The sequence below is a fragment of the Aythya ferina genome (assembly GCF_964211825.1).
Source record: "Aythya ferina genome assembly, chromosome: 1".
NCBI classification, from domain to species: Eukaryota; Metazoa; Chordata; class Aves; order Anseriformes; family Anatidae; genus Aythya; species Aythya ferina.
In genome coordinates this window covers 62804854-62829016 of record NC_140296.1, presented here as the reverse complement: position 1 = coordinate 62829016, position 24163 = coordinate 62804854, and the positions used below count along the sequence as shown (strand labels likewise).

Below are 24163 nucleotides of genomic sequence, written 5' to 3'. Positions count from 1 at the left end.
TGGTAGCCAGTTTGTGTCTTAAATTGGGTATCTGCTCTTGGAACTGCTGCACTTACAGAATGGCAGTTAAACATGAAATATCTTAGAAAGGATAAAGCAAAGCTGTCAAAAAAAAAAAAAAAAAAAGGAAAAGTTTTTCCTATTTTTATTCCACCTCCTGTTTACCCTTTTGCCAACATTTGAAACAAAAACCCCTTGCTATCAACATATCAACTAACATTGTAACAGATGAGAAAACAGAAAAGAAATTACATTGTGAAAACACTACCAAAAATATTATCTCAAAATATGCTGTTCTGATATCCAGAATAGAATATGCTTTAGAAAATTCTGTAGCAGAAAATACAGAGCTGACAGGTTTCAAATTTTAGAGCAGGAAATATTCTTCTGTTTCTGACATTAGGAAGAAAATAATTTACACACACATATATATAAACACATCAGATTAATGGTGTTTTATATTTAAATCAGTTTTAAAATCCCTCTTGAAAGATTGATGAAAAATATAAGTGTGGAGTTGGAACAGTCTTTTGTGCCTGTCAAAATGATGGCAGGCTGAATAATGGGATGATCATCCCACGAAGGTCTTGGGCAGTGAAATTTAATTTTGGTAGAATATTAAGTATGTATATTTGGCAGCATCTACAGCCAGAATGTACTTCATAAGTGACACAGAAAAGACATAGTCCAAGATCAGTTACCCCTTATTTCTAGAATGTGGGAAGGTTTTATTGCATGAAAGTTCATTCACTCTAAATATATTCCTTGCTTTTTATTCCTTCCTTCATCCTTGGCAAGGGTAAAGCAGTGAAGGAGCAGAGAAGTGCTGTGAAGAAGTTCTGTTCGGTTGTTATCCAAGTCCTTTGGCACCAGGTTTACAAAAATCTCCATCTGAAGCAAAACGCAGAGATATCTGTCAGCAGACTCTTAGAATCAATGGTCTGTAACTGCTCACAGATTTTCTCTTTCCTCCATCCCTCAGCATCCCCTGCAATAATCATATTGTTGATTAGAAACGAGTTGATACGACCATAGCCAAAACAAGAAGTCACTGTTTTTCTTTCCAGGGAGGGGAATTAACAAGGAAGTAATATCTTGCTTCTGTTTTGACTATTTATTTATTTTTGTCATAAGAGAATATTGTTGTGGTTTGCTTTGGCACTGGCTTTGATCCAGTATATATATGTATACATATATATATGTTGGATGTGTGTGTGCATGTGCACACATGCACTGATATGACTTGAAGGTCTCAAGATTTTCTGAGTTTCCCATTGTACTATACATGCTGCATTGTTTTGTGGATTAAAATCTTATGGAAAAGGTGCTGGGCAAATAAAAAAGAAAGGGCCACCTAACAAAGAAGCCATCTGTTCTTCTGCCACAAATCCAAAAAAAAAGAAAAAAGAAAAGAAAAGAAAAGAAAAGAAAAAGAAAAGTCTATTTTGAGTCACTTGCATGGTTTGGACATCCTGCCTTCTCAGTGTGCATATACAGTACATTTAAGCTCACATCAGAGACCTTCCTGGTTGGCATTGGCTAAAGACTCTGTGAATATGCTGAAGATATGGGCTCCAAGAGAAAAAAAAACAAGCTGCTGAAAACAAAATGTTAACACTTTTGTAAATCTGCCAAGTTTTTTCAATGTAACTGCCAACAGTTTGATGTTCAGAGGAACTCAGCAGAATTGCTAACATGCATGCTGCATAAATGGCTATTCATTAGAAAGATGCTGTAGTTTATATGTGACTGCTTTCTTTGGCTGGCTAATATATCAAGTATGGTACTTGTTTTGTACTGTGAAAAACTTTCTCCATTACCATAGTAACCTCTTGCATGTTGGCGGAAGCTGATGTCATTCATGGCATTATTCATTCCTAGTGAATTGGTCCTCAAAGTGCTAACAAGTTCCAGGGAGATAAAGAAGACTAAGTATACATTCTGGTTAAACATGATTTAACCCTTTCACCTCACCAGGTCCCTGGAGATATATAGGTAAACACATCTCAGATATACACATATATGTATTCAATTTCTCCAATATTTCTAAGGGAAAAGCTAGAATATCATATTTATCTAGCATAATTCTGATTTAAAGAGTAAAGGCAAGGCTTCTCCATCATTCTGTTGTGTGTGTGCTTTTTTTTTTTTTTTTTCCCTCTGATATTTCCTCTGTATTAGAGGAAAACCCGCCTTATTTAAAGAAAAATAATTTAGCCTTTTTTATATTTACCTACTCCCCTGAAGTTACTTCATTCTTCATCATTGCTGATAGTATTGTCCAATATAAGCCATTTGTTCCCTAAGTATCTTTACAACTACTATTACATAAATCTAAAGTTTGAATCGGATTTTCATTGTACACGTTGTACAGATACTCTGTTATTAAAGAAATAGCATAAAATTGGGCATTTTCCTCTTTAACAATTCATATTAAATAAGCATTTGCTTTTGTTTGGAGTGGGAACAGGATCAAACTGTAGAGGAAGGCATACCTTACCTGAAATAATGTGTAACCTAGAGGCCTTAGTACCTTCTATAGTTCCTTTGTCTATGAGCTTATTTTGTCATGTACAGTAGTGGGAGGTGTGTGTGTGATGACAAAGGGCTCTTCATCAGTTCCAAGTCAAGAAAGGGAGGGGAGGGGGGACAGTAGGACTTCATCCTGAAACTTTTTCCATCCCTTTTTATACATATGTACATACATGTAGGGAGAGGTAGAATATCCGTGTCCAAGGCTGGAGGGACAGAGAAGAGAATACTACTCTTGCCACACGGGGCACAGATCTACGACTAATATAAAGGGAGAAAGGAGTGGCATGGAAATGAATTTACAGGAGGTTGGTTGTACTGGATTTGTTGAGTCCAGTCCACCTTAGCTTTACTGGAGGCTGTATAAATTTTGATGTAATTTGTTCCTTAGATCTGTGTAACATTTGATGTTTCTTCACCTCAGAGATGAAATCTGCAGGTATTAACCTGCAGGTCAGATGTAAAAGTAGCAAACATTATGCATTTTAATCCATACTGTAATCTACCCAGACAGCATAACATGGTGTCATTAATGGACATAGCCTACAAACCAGGGTGTCCTAATTAAGCCTGTGTGTAAACTCAGCAATAGACAGCTTATTCTTATTGAAAGCTGAGAGCTTTGTTTTCTCTGTACTTGTTGATTGCATCTAGACTGTGGGATCTGGGATATTCCACCACTAATTTCCAATAGATCGCAATGATAAAGGCATTAAGGCTGTAGACTTTATTCTACGACCTACCTCTCCCATACTTTTAAGAGAGCCTTTTAAAATTCCTACCTAAACACAGACTTATTCTCTAATTTACAGATTTGCCTAAATGTAGAGACCTGAGCTTTCCATTTTCCATGCACTTTCATTAAGCTAATGTATTAGTCTTTATATTTTATTACAATTCATTTCAATCCTATTGCCATTTGTGCAAGCTGGTATTAAGAAAAGTAGAATATTATGCTCAATTGGAGAGTAGCAGATTAAGGAGCAATTTTTTTCAAATGAGCTAAGTAATTTCTATATTCTATGTCCCTTATTTCACAATCTGATCTTTCTTTATGAAATCTGACAGCTCTGGAACATCGGGCACTAGGTCTAACAAATTTCCAGAGATCAAAGAAATTCTACCTGCAAGAAGTGTTTCTGAAATAAAAGTGGGATTTTTGGAAGGCATAGATTGCCATTTGAAATGTACATACATGTATCTTACTTGCTGGCAAACTATTCTTTCACCTGTTTTGTTTTCTGATTTTGTTCCATATATTTCTGTTCCAAGACTCTATCCTGCACGTGAAACAGAAAACCTGCCAGCTGATTCTTTGGCTAGATTCAAGTACGCTAAGAATGTCTTCCTGTAGAATTTAAAAAGCTGTACTGAAATTATTTCCCAAGAAAGTCCTCAAGAGCACATTAACATACAAAGTTTGCTTCAGAAGCTAGCTTGGAAGGAAGCAGCATTTTGCCAAGCTTTCCGCACAAACAAAATTCTGTATATGATATATACTCCTTTTAGGGGACAGAATATTGAAGCTGAAGACTTTCAATATGTCACCATACTGTTTGGGCTAACTTCTGTCTCACAGACTTTGAACACATCTCCTGAGCTCCCTACAGTCAGTATTTTTCTCTGATGAGACTCACATGCATCATTGGTTGCTTAAAGCCTGGTTCTTCTTAGGTTGCAGAAAAAAATATTCAGTCATACTTAGACAAAACTCATTGACAACAAGAGTGACACACCACAATGGGTTGCATATGTCTCTATAAATGAATTCATTTCTTAGCACTCATTCATTGAAATAATAATGATGACAACATGTATTTGAAATAGTATCTCACTGAAAAGAATTAGAAGGTTCATTACTATTATTGCACATGTGCTGTGTAGTCTCAGACCGACTCCCTCTACTCTGCTCGTGCAAAATAACACAAGACATCTCTGCTCTTGGGTGATTTTTTCAAGGCTGTCATGGTAAGCAGGGGATTGGAAACACAGTGGCAAGAGCTTTGGCTTTTTATTTGAAAGAAATTGAGGCCGTGGTGCACAAGGCAAACTGGCTCAATCTAAACCCTAGCTTTGTTAGCTGCTGGTATAGAGATCTTCAGATAAAGAGGTCATGAACACCTGAGTTGTTGAGATGTTGGAATCTGGAATGAGTATTACTGTCAAAATCAATGCTTGTCTGGTTTCTATATATATATGTAGTTATTAGTCTGCTGAGCTATAGTGACAAGAAGTCATTTTTTTCATTATTTGTTTCTTTGCTGAATTTCTTCTGAATTTGTAAATTCAGCTAATTTCATTTGAATCATACAATTCAAGTCAATATTAATTTGCTAATATAAACTTCAACACGAGTACTGAATTTTGTACACATATTAAAGTATAATTAAATCAACATACAAACTTCACAGACTTGCCACTATTGCTTTGATTCCACTCGTAAGACACTTGAATAAGGATTCTTGTGTTGTTTGCAAAGTCAGAGATCTACCAAAACTAATGGAAAGGTCATATTTTATTATGCCTAACTGGTTGGTTAAGTTATCTGAGGAATTTTGTCAATTCCCTGTATAAGATTACAAGTAAAATACCAGTTTTGTTAATGCTCTCCAGAGAATTTCAGGAACCAAACCTGCAATTCACCTGTGATTCATGTTTTCCTAAAGAATGTAAAAGTGGTTAGCAAACCATTTATTTTCAGACTAAGTTTTCAATTAATGGTATAAAAAATATTTTATTGGACTTTAAGACAATTGGACAAAAACTGGGCTAGTGCTCTATTAAAAATAATCTTACTTTACTAAACAAAATGTGCTGAGATTCATTTGACTAAATGATTACAGGCACTTTTGAGAATCTATGCAGTCTAAAGATCCTCTAAGGCTATGGCATGGGTATGGTAGTGTAAAAAGTTTCTACAAGACACATGCCCACCCCTAGTCCTTCGGCCCACTCCAGAAGACACTGCATCCAGAAGATCAAACTGTTGTTTGATGGATATAGTAATTCCCAGCTTTATGAACAGCTCCATTAAACTGTTGTAGAGGTGGTTCCAGTCTGCTACCAAACTGTGAAGACCTAGAAACTGTTAAGCTATTGCCTAAACTAAACCAAAGTGTAGGCAAGCTACTTTTAGATAGTGTTCAGCCACCAGTTGGAGATAACCAGGCTGATTTTCCTGTGGAGTGGAAGAATATCAGTGATGATTGCTCAGATGTGACTCCCTAGGATGTGGAAAAAGGGGTGCCTGGCAAGCCTGATGGTGTGGCCCTGAATAATGAGGTCCTTAATTGTTTATCAATGATGTTGGGGGATGGCCTAAAGTTATGTGGAGATACAGAATGTTTAATCATCATCATCTTCTCTGGAGATGTGTTTGTCTTCCAACTTTTACCCTTCTTTCTTCTTCCCTCTCTTCTTCTCCTTCGCTTGTGATTGTGTGCAAGGTGTCAAGCTCCTCTGAAGCACCTCACACTTACACCTCATGAATCTCTAACCAAGAAAGCCACGCTTTACTCCCCCATCTCTTTAGTTTTGTTGCTATCTGTGCCTCAGAATAGTCACTGAAAATGGCTTTAGGGAATCCATGCTGGAGTACTTGGGGCACAGCATGATGCGGTTTGCCTGAACTATGTAAGAACATTGTAAGGGTTATGTATTTTTGGCATTTCCCCCATGTTTTTCCAAGAGCGTGGCCCAGAAAAAGCCTCTGACTAAGCAATGTAAACATCTGAGGAATGTGACCTGCAGAGTGCTGCCACATGCCATGTAGCAGGAGAGCATAGATACAGCCAATGATTTGAGATAGCTACTTTTGCTGAGTAAGCTGCTTCATTAGAGCTCATGCTTGCAGCACCATATGATATTTTCATTACAAAATGATATGCTTATCAGTAATAAAATGAAAGCTTCTGTGGCAAGTGTGACGAGAGTTAAATTTCTATACGTTAAGATCATGACATTTTTTGTCTAAATGCATTTACAGACAGTATTAAACTGATAAAAGGATATAAGAAATTGAATACCATTTTTTAAGATTCAGCATTTCTGAGAGACCCATGAAATCACAATTTCATCCTACAGACTTCTTAAGACATCAGAAACACTCCCTTTTCTCAGTAGAATGTAAGTAAAACCGTTGGAAAGAGTGGGGGGATTGAAGAAAAATATCAGCTGGCTGACCCATGGAGAACAAGAAGTGTATAGGGCATTTGCTTGGCATATCAGAAACATATATTAATTTTAGGACTCTCTAGCCTTATTCAAGCTAGGGATTAATCCTCATTGGAATAATGCAGAATAGATCCTCTCATTTTCAGCAGCTACACTGTCCATTTAGAAATTCTGGAAGGATAAGAGCATGCACGTTATTATTTGCTATAGTTCACTGAATACATAGTAAGTGTAAGCTCTGGTAATCTGATTGCTTTGTTGCATACCCTTCCCTTGAGAAAACTTTTTCCTGACAAAAGTAGCTTTTGAACTGGCAGTATTAAGGAACTGGATGTAATTCCAGTGAATAAAAAGTTCCTCTTAAAATAAGAGTTTATAAAAATGATTCATTAAGAATTTAGAATAAACAAAGCCACACTGTAACCACATGTAACTGAATAAAATACAGTTAAACAAAATACAGCTAAATACAGATATCCCCCGCCTTGCATTGTTACACAAGTCATGAAGCTAGTGTTTTTCAACCTTAAAAATAAAGAATTTTGTGTACCTGACCCCAGTACGTAAATCACTTGCATAGAGATGTAGATGATAAGAATCTATGGCACAGTTGCCTGAAACACTCATTTCACAAGTCTCTAGAATGCCTAAATGTAAGTTTTCAGAACATTTACTTCTACCAACATAACACATTTCTCTCTGTAGAAGCCGAGGGCATCTAATTCATTATTTAAAATGCAGCCATCACCAAGCAGCTGAAGCTTTTGGTAATTCAATCCTCAATTAACACATCAACAATCAGTAGTTTTATTGTTGTGATAGGCCCTTATGGAGTCATAAATTCACATCAGCAGCAGTGTTATTCAGAGGTTAGTAGCTGCTCCAGTATTTCCAGTCTTGTACTTCCCCAAACTAATTGTCATGATGATATGTGGCGTATTAAAATACTATGGACCTCGATTAATGCAAGCCCATGAATAGAAATCTATGGCTTTGTCAATTTGCCCAAGCTTAGCATTTAGCTTAGCACTGTACAGAATGGATCTAGAGAAACAGAAAATCCATAGCAGTGGAAAAGGAAACCTTTGAATATGGCACATGAGATAAATTTTGATACTCCCTTTTTAATTTGCCTTGCTTGTACCGGTATCAAAATGACCTACCCAATCCTGTAATTTGTTCACTGCCAGAATAGAAAATGATATATGAGTCTCCAGGTTAGGATATAGAATTTTTATCTAGAAAACAAGTCCTTATTGATGAATTTAGCTAATAGAATTGTGGAAAGAAAGCAATCTGAGCAGACCATTGTCTAATCTGAAAAACAAATAAACACTGATGAATATAATTAGAAGTGACAGACACAAAAACACTGTGAAATTCATATACCCTTGAATGGATACATTTTTTTTTCTCCTTGACTAACTTTCATAATGTTTCATTAACCTTGGCGGAGAACTTCAGCAGAGACATTTATTCACTAGAACCAAGGAAGTCAGGCTGTTGTATGTTGTTTATGTATAAAAATGTTTTCGTTCTGAAAGGACAACTCCTTCTCCTTTCCCTTTTCCTTTTCTCTGTTCCCTTTTCTCTATTCCCAATGTTTTTATCATGCTGTGTGATTTCTCCTTTAAAAATAGTGGTCTTTACTGTGATCATTCAAGCAATAGAGGTCAATCCTTTGATGTGTATATTCTAGGTCACTTTTGTCCCTTCTCATTTTTGCATCACCTAGCACGTCTGTAGCCATGGTAGATTACTTCCTTACCTGTCAGTTTATTTTCTTTGACATAACCTGCCTATATGTTTCATTGCAGCTGAACTGAAATGCCTTCAAAGTTTGAAAAACAGGTATTTTTGGCATAATTAAAAATACGCCCTCTCCTTTTCCTTGACTCAAACCTTCTCTGACCCTGCTTCTCCACTTTTCCTTCCTGAGATTGCTACGGTTCTGTCTAGAAACCTGTTGCTGTCCTCACTTCACCCCATGCAATTCACACAAAACTAGTGTCTCCCAGCTTTCAGGCAATGATTCACACCTCCTACCTAAGCTTTAAGCTGTCAAACTACAGAAGTTTTTCTTTCAAATGACTGTTCTGTTAAAAAGCAGCCAACACATCTACATAGTATGTGCCATAGCTGTTGGGGACAAGAAAAGACAACGTTACACATTTGTCTCTCCAACATGCATAGCTGAAATGATATTTCCATAGAAAATGTGAAGTCTAAAAGAAATATACCAGTTGAATATATGCTAAGAATAGTGTGGGGTTAACATGATCTCTACTTTTGCTCAATTTGGAGTAAAAAAGGGTGAAAAAGTGAAGGCTGATCCACTTGAACATAGGAGCACAGCCTCAAAACAACCACAGAGCATGCCATGGCATGCTTGGCACTTTGGTAAAGCTCATGCCATGGGAATTTGCACGTCTTCTTACAGATGGTTTCTATGCTTTTATTTGCAAAGTTGCTTGGTGTACCCACACCGGAATTTCCCAGCAGTAGTAGGTTAGAGAAAGGAGCTGATCGGCAGTTCAAAATGATTTCAAATTCCTCCTGATTCAGGATTTCATCCCCTAAATGGATATATAATGGCATGTTCTAACGGAGGAGCAAGGAGCAATCATTTCTTTGCAGGTTAGTGTCACATATGATAGTAATTTAGATTCATAACTATCAATAAAAGAATGAATATACATTTGCAACAGCATTCTTGGTAGGCTGCACATAGCTCAGCCACATTCTTTTCATACTGGAGATTGAAAAGATGCAGTTAACACCAGTGGGTGATCTTAACTCACTATTACAAAGGTTTTACTCCAAATTAATATATTTTTTTGTTGTTGTTCCAAAGCCATATACATTGTTTCTACAGTAAACATTGTTAACTAATTTATATGTCGTAAAATATTTTTTATTGTTGTTGCCTTCTAATTTGTGGCTTTGCAAAAGCTGAGTTTCACATGTTACTAGGTCAGCAAACAGATGAACACCAAGAAATTGGGTGTGTATACATTGGATGTGAAGGAAAACTGGCCATTTAAGTCTGCTAATAGAGAAAGAATCTGCTTTAAAACCAGAAACAACATTGTTATTTTAATGAAATATCGTCAGTTTAGTGGAACAATCCCATAGTTTATTCACTGTTGCAATGATATTTCAACGTGGACTGCGTGCTGGGAGCTGGTATGCCTGCTGCACAGTGCTGTGTCCTGCAAAGATGCTGGGGATAGATTGTGTGCAGGGCCCAGCAGAGCCACGCTGATGCAGCCTGTGCTCCTGCCAAGACAATGCTGATGGGTCGTGGCAGCAGTGCACAGCCACTGCATGTGCTGTCAGTGCTGTCATGTTAAGAGCCAGCCAGGTGCTTCTCCCTGGCAATGAACTTTGGTGATAGAGAGGCAGGTGTGGGGAAAATGACGGGACACAGGGGGAATAGGGAGGCCTTGGTTTAGTGCCTTGTTCTTGCGGTTGTCATCAGTTCTCTAGGCACACACAAGGAGTCAGGTTTTCCCTCTGCCTGCTGGTGCATCCTCTCTGTTAAGTAACAAAATCCTTCTTTGTCTAACAGTCCATTTGTGCTATGCAAATTAAATACTGTACATAGGAGGAGCAAGGTTTAAGACACCCTCTCTTCTGAGCTCTTTCTATGAAGGTGAGTTTCATAGGGTGGTTAAATCAAACTGGTGCCTGCTGCCCCAAATCCCAGTCCCTGTCTCCTCTCCCCAGCACTACAGCTACTCTGTGCTTCTTTCTCAGCTACCCAGCACTCGCTTTCAGAGTCCGTTCAAGAAGCTAAACCAGCTATGGAAATAAGCTTGCTTTCTACTAGTTTTGCTCCAACAGAGGAAGCATCAGGAGCAGGACTGCCACCGTTAGGGCAGCAGATAGCTCCAAAACCAGCTTAGCTGCATTGTAAAACCACACCTTAGTGAAAGCAGCAACCCAGGTCACTGCTGGAGAGTCCTGTGTGATCTAAACCTTTCCATGCTGTGTTAATGTGATGGTGGCATCAGCAAGTGTCAAGATACGGGGGCTTGTTTGCATACCTGTGCTCCTGTTTCTCTTCTTCCTAGAACCAAAAATGAATTAACTATTAATTTCATAGTATGTAGCCCTGGTTCTTCTGAACACTTTTTGGCTTTCTCACTTTTGAGAAACTCCTTCAGCTTGCAGGGACTTTCCTCTACACACACGACATCAACGAGTTTCAACACAACCAGCTTTGTAAATAAACTTTTGGATGTCAGTGTTTGCTAGAATGTGGTCACCTCAGGAGCACTGGCAATGTTTCTTTTTGGCTTGAAATGACTGCTTTTAAGTAATAGTCTAATGTGTCAGATAGGATACAGTTAGTGTACGTCATGCTTTTGGAAAACAAAATGAACTGTATGGACCTGGTGTGCCTTAACTGAGGCACTGAGCACAGCTAGTGCTTCATTTCCATTTTAGATGCCTAGCCCTTAGTCCTTGAAGCAAGGAAGGTGACTATAGAGTAAAGTCTGCATTACTCAAGCAGTGAAAGGAAAGAAATAGGCACCACAAAAGGCTGCTAGGAGATCCTTACCACCTGAGACATCAGTCTTTCTGGGCTGAGTTGAAATCAATAGAAAATGTCAGAACTTATGCATGAAAGTTGCTTATCAAGTGCAGGAAGGAAGTTACCTGTCTTCTGCATAGCAGCTGATTATTTAGAGTGCTTGGCATCAAGCAATAGGGCCATTATAGGCCTTCCTCAGCTTTCCCACCCCCCCAAGAGTTTCAATTCACTTTCTGAAATAGTGCTTCAGTGAGCTCCCAAGGCATGCTGAGGCTTGGAGAAAAAGCTCCATCCCTGTTAGGCCAGAGGGCAGCCAGATTGCTGTCAGGGAGCCAGAATACATCATTTAAGCATTTAACCTATGGGAGGTCGAACGTGGGTCTACACTGCTGCCACTATGAGCGTCACCAGCATAGAAACTATCACGGGAGCACATTTCCTAACTGAGCCCCCCAGGCACAAAGCTAGAGGTTGGGTTCTCCTCATCTCCTTCCTTCTGCCCTTGTGGCTCCTTCACTCCTGCTGTGCAGTGGCTTCAGCTTCCAGATGCAGGGCAGAGAGGGCTCTGTTCCCAAACCCCTGTGCCCGTGAGAGAGCACTTGTCTGGATTATGGTTTAAATTATCCATCTGCAGGGACACTAAACATTCCAGCACTAGGTAGTGGACTCCTCAAACTTTGTGTGAAGCTAGTTGTGGTCAGATATGTGGCTGGCACCTTGGAAAAGCACCTTTCCTCTGGAAAGCTTGAGTGAAGTTGAGAGGTGGGATGCCTGTGTTTGGACCACAGCTGAGTTTTAATGGGGACAGGTGCCTGTGTGCCTACACTGCCCACCTCCAGCAGGTGCAGGTGCCATCGCCAGGTGAGCACCATTCAGGCCATGTGAGGAGTAAAATGGATGCAGGGATGTGTATTAAGGGCTAAGTACCTGAGCCAGTAGTTAAGCAGGTTCTCACCTGTGAGCAATATGTCTTAACAGCCAGTCTCCTCACTCGAGAAGCTGCCAAAAGACTTCTTTGTCACCAGAGACTTGTGGCTTTGCTGCCTTTATGCTTTCTGCATACAGTGCCAGCACACACAGCACTAAAGCAGCAGGGCGTGAGCAAGCTGCTTATAGTACCGGGACAGAAATAGACGCATCCAAGCTGCCATTTGTTTTGAAACTACAAACCCCGTAAGAAGTGTTGTTTTTCACCCTGTATCTCACAGGGTGATAACGATGACATTCGCAGCGTTTCCCTTTTGTTGGGCATTACGGGGAATCAAGCGGGTCTTTGTTGTGCTCAACTCCATCCAGCCCCCTCCAACCTCAACAACCCCCTTCCCTCCGGCTCCTTCCCCACAGGAGGCGGGCGGGCAATGAAGTTAGGGGAAATAAAACAAGAAAAAAGAAAAAAGAAACTCAGAAAAGGGGCTAGGGGGAGGAAAGAAAGCGGGCAGGTACCGGGGCGGGGCGGCACGGAGGGGGAGCTCCCCTGCCCGGGCACCGCGGGGAGGCGTCTGCGAGCAGAGCTGGGGGAGCGGGCACGGCACGGCTCGGCTCGGCTCGGCTCGGCTTGGCTTAGCACGGCTGGGCGAGGGGCAGGGAGCACCGTGCCGGGTTTGCAAGACCACGACAGAAAAGTGGAAGTGCCCCAGCAGCCGGAGGAGAGGCGGTTTTGCCCCCGGTCGCTGCCGAGGCCGCGTCCCCCTGAGGTGAGTGCTGGGGGTCGGGGGGCTGCTCCGCGGGGCGCCCGGGGGAGGGAGGTGTGTTTTGTGGGGCTTTTGGGGGTTTGTTTTGAATAAATGCGTTTGATTGTGGAGGTCTTTATTTTCTGTGCGTGCCCTGCCCGGGGAAAGGTGGGAGCTGCCGCGGGTGGTGGGGAGGGGGACAGCCGCGGCTGCCCCCCCCCCACTCCCCATGATCGGCCTGACACCGTGCTGCTGAGGTTTTTCTGCTAAAATATGTCTTTTTTTTGGTTATTATTAGAGGTGTCGGCTGGGCTCGCCCCCTCCAGCCCTCCTCAGGTGGCTCCCAGCCGGGCGCCCCCCCAGTCCCACGTCTGGCGGCTGGGAGCCCCCTCCTGGAGGGGCAGGGGCCGGGGGGGCTTTTTCTTCCCTCCGAGGGGTCACTGTGTAGGGTTTTTGGGGAGGGGGACAAACCGGCTTCCCCCCACCCCAAAGGACGTTTTTGAACTTGAGTGCTGTGCCCCGAGTGGAAAAGGAGCAAAGCGGGTTAGGCTCATTACTGGGGCTTTTTTTGTACCGAAACCCAGCAGGCAGTGCTGAAGCAGTGGCTTTTCAGGCAGCGTTTTACCTTGGGAATGATTTTTTGGGGGTGTAAAACCGGCGCCTTTTGCTGGGTGTGGAGTAAGTTCAGACTTCAGAGCACATCTCACAGGCTGGCGTTGAGGAGCTGTGTGTGCACAGCAGGCTCACGGTGATGGGACAAGTTCTCCTGGCTGGAGCATTGTCGAGGAGCAGCAGGGATCCCATTAGAAGTACCAGCAAGGGCTGGGATTAGGGTGGCTGGTGGAGCAGGGCTCTGAACCGTTGCAGTGATTTTGTCTTACAGTAGCGTTCGAGAAATCCCAGCTGTAAATCACATTATACAGAGGGAAAGCCAGCCCTTGGCCTCAAGGGATGACATAGGTACAGCAAGCACTTTGTAAGGGGAAGGAACAGAGAGGAAGCGATTTGTCTGATGTTACATAGGTTAGACCAGAACTGGAAAGTTTCCAGACTGAAACTGGCTTTGTATATTCTGTTATAATATTTTTTTTCATTGCAAGCTGAGCCTTAATTATGGGATAATTTTGCAAGCGGTAGCAATAATGCTTGATGTACGGTATGCAGAACATGTGGAGAAGGGGTAAATGACCAAAATCTTCTAATTGGAAGATCAAAATAATTCCAGCTGGGTAGAGTACACAGAATGATTTCAATAAATCTGCCTAGGGCATAGTATATTTTAAAACTGTACAGGAGGAATTAAATGGAGCTTGAGCGGGTTGGAATTTGTAATGCTGACTGAGGCAACTGACCATCATGAAACAGTGGTTTATTGTGCTGCTTGGAAATCACTCTTGCATTTTATGCTAGCATGATGTTACTTTAAGTAGTACTATTATTTCAAACCAGCATAATGAGATGAAAAGCACTTGGCACGCGCTCCTGTAAAACAACAGTTTGAGTGCTAAATTCAGATCTTTGCTTGAAGGTATCCATAAAACACCATGCTTATGTAGGGTGTCGTACCAAGAAAAATAGCCATCTAGGTTAAAGCTGTCTTAAAACATTTTTGTCAGAATGACAGTTCCAACCACATTTTTACTCGTTTGGAGGGGAATGATTTCTTAGCTTAGACATGGAAACTCTGACAAAATGATGGTGAGATAAGTGCCCATAATAAATGGGACATCCTAACGAGATGGATTACAGGTTTAGACATGGGCCTCTTCCGTCTCACCTGATTGTCCTAACCTGCAAGTTATTTCGGAGTGTGATTTGTTTGCTTGTTTCACAGAAAGTGTGCTTAAATACCCAGCTTAAACGTATGAGCACCACAGTGCTTTGTGCAGTTGTGAGAGATAACAGAAAATAGTCTTCATACCCGAATGATCCTTTTATCCAGGTCTGCGTGAACACTTTTTTCTTTGTACCGTTCTGTGATAAATGACACACTAGAAAACTTCCCGTTTGCTTTAAAATGAATGAAAAAGGCAGAATGGTCCAAAAGCACTCTGTAATGCCCTGTATCTCAGGTTAAGCCTGCGTCTTGGCTTGTTACCGTCTTCCAGATTGTCGCCTAGCAAACCTCACTTGCACATTCTGTGTTTTTTTTCCACTTCATCTTCTTTCTGCTACTGTTATTAAGATAATTGTAGCTAATGAACATAGGAAAATGTTGTAATCCTGCACAAAATTAGCAGTAATTGGGGATGTTGTTGATGATGTCTGGAAATACCATGTTGTCACATGTTGTCAACAATAACAGCTGCTGGAGACACTTGCCATTTTGTGGGCCAGGCCTGCTGGCTTAAGACTCTGCCAGCTTCATGTGAAGTACAATTTGTTGCATCTTTGCAAAGGGGGAAAAAAAAAAAGGCAAAGATTCTTATTTATTTATTTTTTGAATCAATGAAATAAAAGAACGTTGCTGGCAAACATGTACCTAACCTTTGAACTTAGATTTGTTAATTTTCCCTAAGGTGTGTGTGTGTTTCATGTGCTGCCAAGCCTAGCTGTTAATTTCATTTAGCTGCTTCAGAGATGTGCCACAGCAGTCAAATAAACAGCAACATTATATATATATATATATATATATATATATATATATATATATATATATATAATTTTTTTTTTTTTTTTTGCTATTCACACATCCTTTTTGTGGAGTAGTTGTTAATAAGTTGTGCTCTGGTTCATGGCCTTATTATAGTCTTATTATACACACAGAAGAGCAGGGTTGGATTACAGGTTTTGATGATAAATGCTTCACTGTAATATCACTATCCTTAATTCCTGGAGCTGTTAATGCGGCCCTTACATGTCTTCGGTCATGGAGTGTTTTCTTCCCCAAAATATTTGAGATTTGAAAGCTCTGTGATGCAACTTCAGAGATCTTAGTTCCCCTTGGGGCTGGAAAACAGGAAAGTAAAAAAAGTGCAGCTTTAAGAAGCTGTGCAGGACCGGGATTCAAATCTTGATTGTGGCAAACCTAGGTGTCAGCTGCTGGGCAATGTAGCTGAGATGTGGTCAGCGTGTTACTGTGCTTGGTTTTTCCCAAAAATGACATCCTGGGTTTGCAACACCATTCTGAGAAAGGCTTTTGAGTTAGTAGAACTTGTGCTTTCTGACCAAGCACCCTGCTTTAGTCACAATATCTCTGGCCATCTCTGGTGTTAACAAGTGGTTGAATACAGAGGGCTGGGTGTATCCATTGGAAACTGTAAGTTGCAGCAGGAGAAAAATGTTTGAGAAAATCGTTCATTCTGGTGTGCTGTATGAACTCTTGTGGCTGTAGGAAGTGTATGATAGGTTTTCATTCCTGATGGATGTGGCAAATACTTTGTTTTTGCTGGGTTAATTGCTGTGGTATTAAGCAAAAAGGAATGTTAAATGGTAGATGTCAAGGAAATTAAGAAATCCCAACGATGGGGCCTCACAGGTAAATACCTTCAGGATAGCTGAAATAACTGGGATTTTTGGGTCACATGTAGAGAATTCACTGTTTCCAGTCAGGTTAATGCTGGCTTGTTCCTTTCTGGAATTGAATGTGTGTGGGGAAGGTGTCAATTCTGAACTTCAGTGGCCTGCAAAAGAGGGAAGAGCAGGAGCATCCTGACTCAGATGTAGACACTGTGGTAACCAAGCTGATTTTTCTGGTGCTTTTGGGCATAAACCACTCTCAGTGGAGCTGGTGGGAGAAAGGAAATACAAATTGTTCCAAAAAACAGTGTTGTTGTTTTTAAGCAGCTGACTGATATTTAGTTTTGAAGTTGCTGTGCTTGTCACTTAAAGCTTTCTTCCCCCACCCTCACTGAAAATGGCAAGGTACCTGTGGCACAGCTGGCTTCATCATGTGGATGCCTCTGGCAGAGAGAGGATTTGTCCAAAAGTAGTTGGGACCATAGATTATTTCACTTTGAAACTAGAGTAAGGTACAGAATGCTTGGAAAGACTGTCTTTGGGATGCATGGCCTGTCAATAAAGTTGTATTTGTTGGAAGCAGTTAAATATGTCTCAGCTAAGTGAGCTGTAAAGGAATTACAACCCTTGCTGTTTGCATTGTTTTAGTTTACTGTGGATCAATTCTCAAGTGAGATGCCTTTGTATCAGGTGCTGCTTTATTAGGTGTAATAAAAGCAAAGCTTCTACCTAACTAAATTTATCTCGGAGCCTGAGAAATACCATGCAGGAGGAGGGAGGACCAGGTAGTGTTGATAGTTCTGTAATTTTTATGGTATCAGCAGCTAAATGCCTTTGTGGTATTTGCTCTTGATAAGTTTCCATGCTTCCTGTGTAATTAAAAGCTGGAGATGGATGACCCTGTGGTATCTGAATGTATGGCCAGGCCTTCTGTTCTGGGGTCAGGGTGGGTGGGTGCAGGAGCCATACTGGTGCAGGTGATGTAAAGGCTCCTTCCCGAACAGGGCGCCCTGGGGGACTTTCCTTTCCATGTGGTGCCCTAAATATCAGCTAAAAGGAAAGTTGGGACAGTCTGTCAGATCTAGCTTGCAGATAAATGTGCAGTGTGTCCTAATTAGGAGTTTTATTTAAGGATTATTAGTGATTTAACACCCCAATCTAATTACTCGTAAGCTACTTGCTAATTTTGTAATTAGCACTGGAGCAAGACTTTTTATGGAAAATACACCCTTAAGGAAATCAGAACCACTCATTTCCAATGTTTATAGAGAGCTTTATTTCTGTGGCAATGTTCTGTAGAAAATGCCTATAAGGAAATAGTAATATTTATTCTATTTTTGCATAATGGCAAAGACAGATATGAGCCAAGTGTTTACAGAGACCGATTATAGTCAGTCATCGCAACCCAAATGACTCTGGCTCTTGAACACACATTTGTAGGATCAGATTCCGCACAGATACACCTAGTGGAGAAGGCATTCTCAAATTGTTTTATACCACAGTTATCTCTGGCCTTCAAAGTGTGAGAAGGAGAACTCAGGGTGCAGTTGGGGTGTACTGGCTGTGGGCTCTTGTAGTTTATAGTAGACAAGGCAGATTTTTTATAGGCACAGTTAGGAAGGTGCAACTTGAAGCAGACATGAGCCTGCTCCAAAGTGTGGCTTTAGAAGATTAAAGCAGTCCTTGTAGCTTGATTCCAGTTCAGCTGAACCATACTTCAGAGGTTAACAGAGAACCTGGCAGAGAGTATTTTGGCCAGCAAGCAGGTAGCTGTAGAAGTTTTATTCTCATAGGTGTCTCAGGGGTTCCCTTAATTTTGATAAACAGGCTTGCTTGTTTCAGAGATTCACAAAACCGACAAATTCTTAGTTCAGGAAGGTGATTGAGGCTTTGCTGAATTAAAACTCCATAAATTGGTCTCTTTAAATGCTAGGTTTTCATGGTTTTAGAGATGGGGAGCTTTGTAACTGGTCTGGAGTAGTATAGTATAAATAAGGTCTGGAGAGCGAGATCTATTTATTAGTTTAATTGATGTAGCTGGAAAAGAAACAAGCTCTTAGATTCAGAATACTTTATTCCCTTATTGGACCGATGAAGCAATTAAGCCTAAAAGCTTGTCACTTGTTTTTATTGCACAACAGTTGTAGTAGGCTTTTAACTAATCTTTTGCTTGTTTATCTTTGTACGACAAAAGGGCTCACTTTTCAGCAGACCTGCTGCATGCTTAGGGGGCACGGAGTGTGGATATGTGTATTTGGTGCAAAAACGGTGTGAGATCCTGCCCTGGGCTGGCGATTCCTCAGTCCTGTCACATCTCTTCCTTTCCCAGCAGGACATGCTAGTCTACATCCCAGTGTGCCAACACAGCCGTATAAAGGAAGGGATACAAAAACACTGCAAGCTACTCTTCTCTGCTTCCCCTTCCTACCACCGATACTGCTTTTTGATGTCAAGTGGCCCAGTACTTCCTTGACCCTTTTCACTCCTTCTCACTGAATGTTTTAGTGTCAAATAATTTGGCTCTCATTTAGTCCCAGGTTCAAGTCTCCCAATTGCTCACACTGCATACATGCTAATTAATTCCGTATCCTTACAGAGACAGTGAAGTAGTTCCTTCTGAAGAGGGGCTGGGGCGGCGGGGAGGCATTGCTGGCTGCCTGATTTGCTTTAAGGTCTGCTCTGGATGAAGAGTATGGATACAAATGCTGCCAAGTCTGGCTTCCTCTGCCTGGGACATTTCTCTAGCACTCTCCCAGGAGGTCTTCTGCCCTTAGCTGCCCTCTCGTGCCTGCGATAGAAAGAACTTGGAAGCGCTCCTGGCTGTCAGGCTCAGCTGGATTTCAGTGTGAGCACTTCCAGTGAGGAGACCCCAGCCTGCTGGGGACAGTATGTGGAGACAGCATCAGCGGTTCCAATTCTGTGTCAAGTGAGACTTTGGTATTTAATGATCTTTTCTAGGCTTACAGATTTAACCTTTGGCCTCCTGTGAGAGGAAAATGTGTGCTGTTTGTGCCCATAGGAGCTGTAGGGTGCTCTGATGGACACCAGGCTTCGCATCAGGGTGTAGGGAGTTTCATCCCAGTGAGTAAAGGCTGAGGGAGCCAAACTGTCTCATGGCAACTTTCACCCACAGGGACTTAATTTTTGTAAGTTAACAGGTTGGAAAAGCTGTTATTTGTGTGCTTATTTGCTGGTGCAACTCTGTCCAGGCTTTCTGAATTTATGCTTGTGTTAATAGCTCTTCATTGCATCCGTTTCCTTTCAGGATGATGAAGGGTTTTTGTTTTTCTCCAAAAAAGTGAAATTTTATGGGGCTGGTAGCTTTTGGGTTGGTGGTTGCTCTCTGCGTTCCTCCCATTCTATTCCCTCAACTTTTAGTTGAACAGAGGATGCTCAAGAATATTAAGCTTCCTTTACAAAGCTCAAACGAGAGATGCTGAATCAGGATAACTACACAGTGGTTGCAGAAAGAAGTTCTGGAAACGGAAGGAGAGCAGGCAGCATTGTGTTGGCGGCTGGAGCAGTCTGTGGGCTGCAGTCACGCCTGCATTTCAGTGCCTGGTGGAAGTCATTGTGTTCCAGTAGAGCTGAAAACCTGATCAATAATTAATCTTGTTACTAACAGTGCAGAAAGGCAAAGTGAGGTGGTTTTACTATTTTCATTATATAGTTTCCTAAGAATGGAGAATATCACTTTCAAATTTTCTCCTCCTTATTAGTTTTAAATATAGCTTCTGCAAGTCTCATCCACTAGAAAGAGTGGTCAAATATGCTCATTATTTGCTATTGTAGTAACATTTCAAAGCTTTTAGGCTTTTGTGGCCTAGGTCCCATTTAGACATACAGTAAATGACAGTCCCTGCCCCACAAAAGCTTTCTGTCGATCAGATGTAAGAAGAGCAAGGGAAAACTAGGTAATGTCCACAGGGACAAATGAGATAGCAAATATAATTTAAGTCAGGGGAGTTTTGTTAGCTAAGAACAGTTCTGTTTCTAGTTTTCTGGTATATGTAGTAAGGGGTCATTAGACTAGCTAATCTTAATATTTTAAAGATCATAATTTAAATAAAATACCTCGGATTTTAGAGGGGTCCATTCAGTGCCAATGAGTGGAATGAAGGTTACTCTGCCATCAAAAGGCAAGGGCTGTAGAACATCCTGTGCCCTGGGAATGGAGGAGGGAAGGAAGGGTAAGCTGGCCTACTTCTAAGGGACAAAGCTGATTTTTTCTCTTGAGGTTGTCTGTAGATCTGCCATGTCGTGTACCTGCGCATGGGCATGGCCACAGCCTTTCCTGAAACACAGAAATCTGTATGGCAGATGAATTTGGTCTCCCTGTCTTGTGATGGTGACGGGCCATGGCAGTGTGCTGTAGCTACTTGCACCAGCTTGGCAGGTCTAGAAATCAAAGAAAGGAGCACTGCAGGGCATTCACCTCCATGGTAAACCTCCTTCGGCTCTTGATGTCATGCTCCATTCTCTTCTGTGTTTGAGCCAGGGATATTTGAGAGGCTTGTGTGAGGTGGAGGCTTCTGTGGTGTCGGGAGGCTGGCTAAGTGTGTTCTGAAAGGGTTGTGTTCATAAACAGATTGGCATTTGGAAATGGCTAAGGATGGGCCTGAGTGTCTTTCTATACCCATGCTAAAATGCTAGCTGATCATCTCCGGAAGGAAGGGCAGCGGTGTTGTGGCTGCTGTTGCAGTGCGTTTGCTGAACACACAGTCGTGGAGGATGCCACAGCTGTGGCTTTTTCATCCTGCTGCTGGGCTGGGAGCACGTGTGTGTGAATTCCAGCTGGGTTCAGATGCTGCTGGAGCCTGCTGCTTGGGAAAGGCAGGTCGAGATCACAGAAGATACAGCTTTGGACATAAAGCATGGGGTTGGACCAAAAGCATTGTGTGGATGCGGATAGAAAACACTTGTATAGTTGTGTTGCTGTTTATATTTTTGTTGTATTGTTTCAGCATTCTTGGCTTAATCATTGTTAGCAGATACGAGCAATTCATGGGTACCACTCATAAATAAGTGACCAATATCTTTCAGTATCACTTTTTTTGTGAGTACACATCACAGATAATGAACCAGAGACAAAAGAGAGTGGGGAATTTTAGCAGGGAGTGGATCAAATATAACACAACATGCTTCAGCCTTGGTATTTAAGCATGGGATGTGGGTGGGAATTTAGCTAACCTGGGAACCAGAGAAACCGAACAACCTGAAATACTTTATGTATAAGCATAATAATATAATAGACTTGAGATTGCTCTTGAAACCCTTCATTTATCCTTGCAAGCTTAAAAAAGCTACAGATTTGCAGATCGTCTCATATTGGCACTTGTTAAATTTCAGGCAGCATCTGACAGCTGAAAACTGCAAGTGCCATTTCGAGCTCCCAGCTGGTGCTGCCACTGGCTACTGATGACCTTTCCTCATCTCTTCCACAGGCACAATGGTTCAGGAGTGAGATAATAAGATAAGATACATTAAAGGAAAACAGAAAGAAAACCAATCTCAAGCCGCACCACCCATTCTTCATTTTGCGACTTTCCTGCCTGTTTGTGTGAAAATGCAGGCAGTGACTGATTGTGGTCCTTCTGTTTCAAACTGTGTTTAAATTCCTTTTCAAAACAGTTCTTGTAAAGTGCTATAATGACTACTGAAAATTAAGACATGAAGGTTAAGGTGCCTATCAGTAGTTCAAAAATATGTTAGTAACCTAGGTAAATGGTTACTCTTGTTCCATGTAATTTTTTCTAATATAATTTATTGCTGTTATCCCAGTAATTAGCCTGAGATCCAAGATTTCCTTACGGGAGTATGTTGTGACCTGTCTTTCTCCTCCCCTTTATAGCCCCCTTCAGTAATGTGGCTTCTTCCTGTTGGAACACGATGACAAAACATCTACGGACAATTAGTTACTGTCCTAAACATTGCTGAGTAGAGTAGAGCTGCTCTCAGTAGCTGTCTTATTACCAAAGTCTCAGCACAGAACTGGTGAGGGCTTGCTTGTAACATGAGTATGTCTTCATTTGTTTAATACACGTTTTGACCCAGTGTAGAGATGACATTTAACTGTGTTCTGGCTTCCACATCCTTTGTGAATTAGTCTTAACTGAGCAAAATCAACTGAAAATGTCTACAGACTTCGTATGATTTATGGACACAGTTACATTTACTAAATGTTTAGGTTTTAAAAGAATTCAAGGTTTCACTAAACAATAGGCTACAGGGTTACTTACCTTTAGGAAAGAATTGCTGGGAGCTGCTTTCCATCAGCATATACCTTCTTGTGAAGTGTACTTTTGTGTTCCCCCTCAATTTATGTGGTTGATGCTGCTGTCATAGCAATGCAGAGCAGCTTACATGATGCGAGGTTAATGCTGTAGTGTGAACACTAACTCTGGTGAAGTTTTAGTAGCTGATTTCTTCTGGATTTTGTTTAAATAGGGTTCCTGTGCTGTGAACTTGTGGAGATCTTACTGGTCATGCTGGAGGATGCTAAAAACTGCTTTGTGTGGATAATCATGTAGGCGTTGAAGTTTGCTCATGGGTATTTCTCATGGTTCTCAATCAGGAACTGCATATCCTAATCTCCTTGGTCTAGGTGTTCTTGAGGAAAAAGGAAAGTAATCTAAGGAATGATAGTCCCTTTAAGGGAATGAAATGCTTTGTTCAAAGTACTGCTTTCTTTATCTGTTTATTGTTCCTGCAAAGGGAAGTTAGATTCTGTTGGTGTAAGTTAGTTTGAAGAAGTTAACAAAATCAGGTTAAGGGATGGAACTTTGGATTAATATCCTGAGCTTTTCTAAGGAATCGTTTGAGCGTGTAATTGTCAAAGATTGCCTTAAATATTTTATTCAAGGTTACACTGGTAGTTTCACTGCAAATTATACATGTCCTGGGAAGGTGAGAGACCTGCATATTGATGCATTCACTGAACCATGCTTAGTTAATGCACTGATGTGGCACTGGAGATATGTTCAGGCTATGCTTTATTTCAAAATAAAGCTACTTATAATATCAATATGACTATTTATAGTATCAATATGACTAATGTACTCTGGGATGCAGCTTGCCATCTTCACTCATATATATATATTAAGGCATGGAAAGAGAGCAAGTGAAAACCATATTTATGTGGCTTTTTTTGTTGTGTTTGATTGTAACATAGACCAATGCCAGTTTCAGCATTTGCACTCCACCAGATGAAAGCATAAGCAGCCCATACCTGTGACATGACAAATGGGCCACCATTCCAGTCTTCCACAGCATGCTGATAACAGAGCTCAGTCAATGCTGGAACACTCAGGCACCATCACAGGAATTAAGGTATTTATCAGCTATGGATATAGCTTTCCCCAGTGCTGCTCAGCCTCTGGAGGGTAACTTCCCAACTCCCAGTTGTGGCGATGTGGTTATGTGTTTGTCATCCTAAGATGTTAAAGCCACAAAAGCCTGATCATAATCATCAAAAGTAGCAGTATATTTTTTGAGTGTCTGTGTATACAAATGTGTGTATGCATATGTATGTGCATGTGTATGTTTTTGATTTGGCACAGTCTAACGCTTCCGAAGAAGCTGGAAGTCATCCTGTAAGACAAATAAGAAGTTTTTGTTTTAGTAGTAGGTGGTTCTTAAACTGTAGCAAGACTGTCTTCTGCAGATGAGTTTTGTAAAGTCTGCACTTTTTTTTCTGTCACATTCAAATTCTGTAGGGAAAGGTACTTTTTTATGCATTTTACAAGGTAAAGTGACCAGCTGGCAATTTTGCTAGCTTGTATCCAGAGCT

General features: G+C 41.1%; 1 protein-coding gene across 1 annotated transcript in view; it reads left to right on the top strand.

The window, feature by feature from the left end:
* Positions 1-12788: 12788 nt before the first annotated feature.
* The window catches only part of MYO16 (myosin XVI), a 376631-nt gene continuing 365256 nt past the window's right edge, over positions 12789-24163 (top strand). The window contains exon 1 of the mRNA XM_084526026.1: positions 12789-12939. The gene's annotated coding sequence lies outside the window, so the exon portion shown is untranslated. The remainder of the gene's footprint in view (positions 12940-24163) is intronic.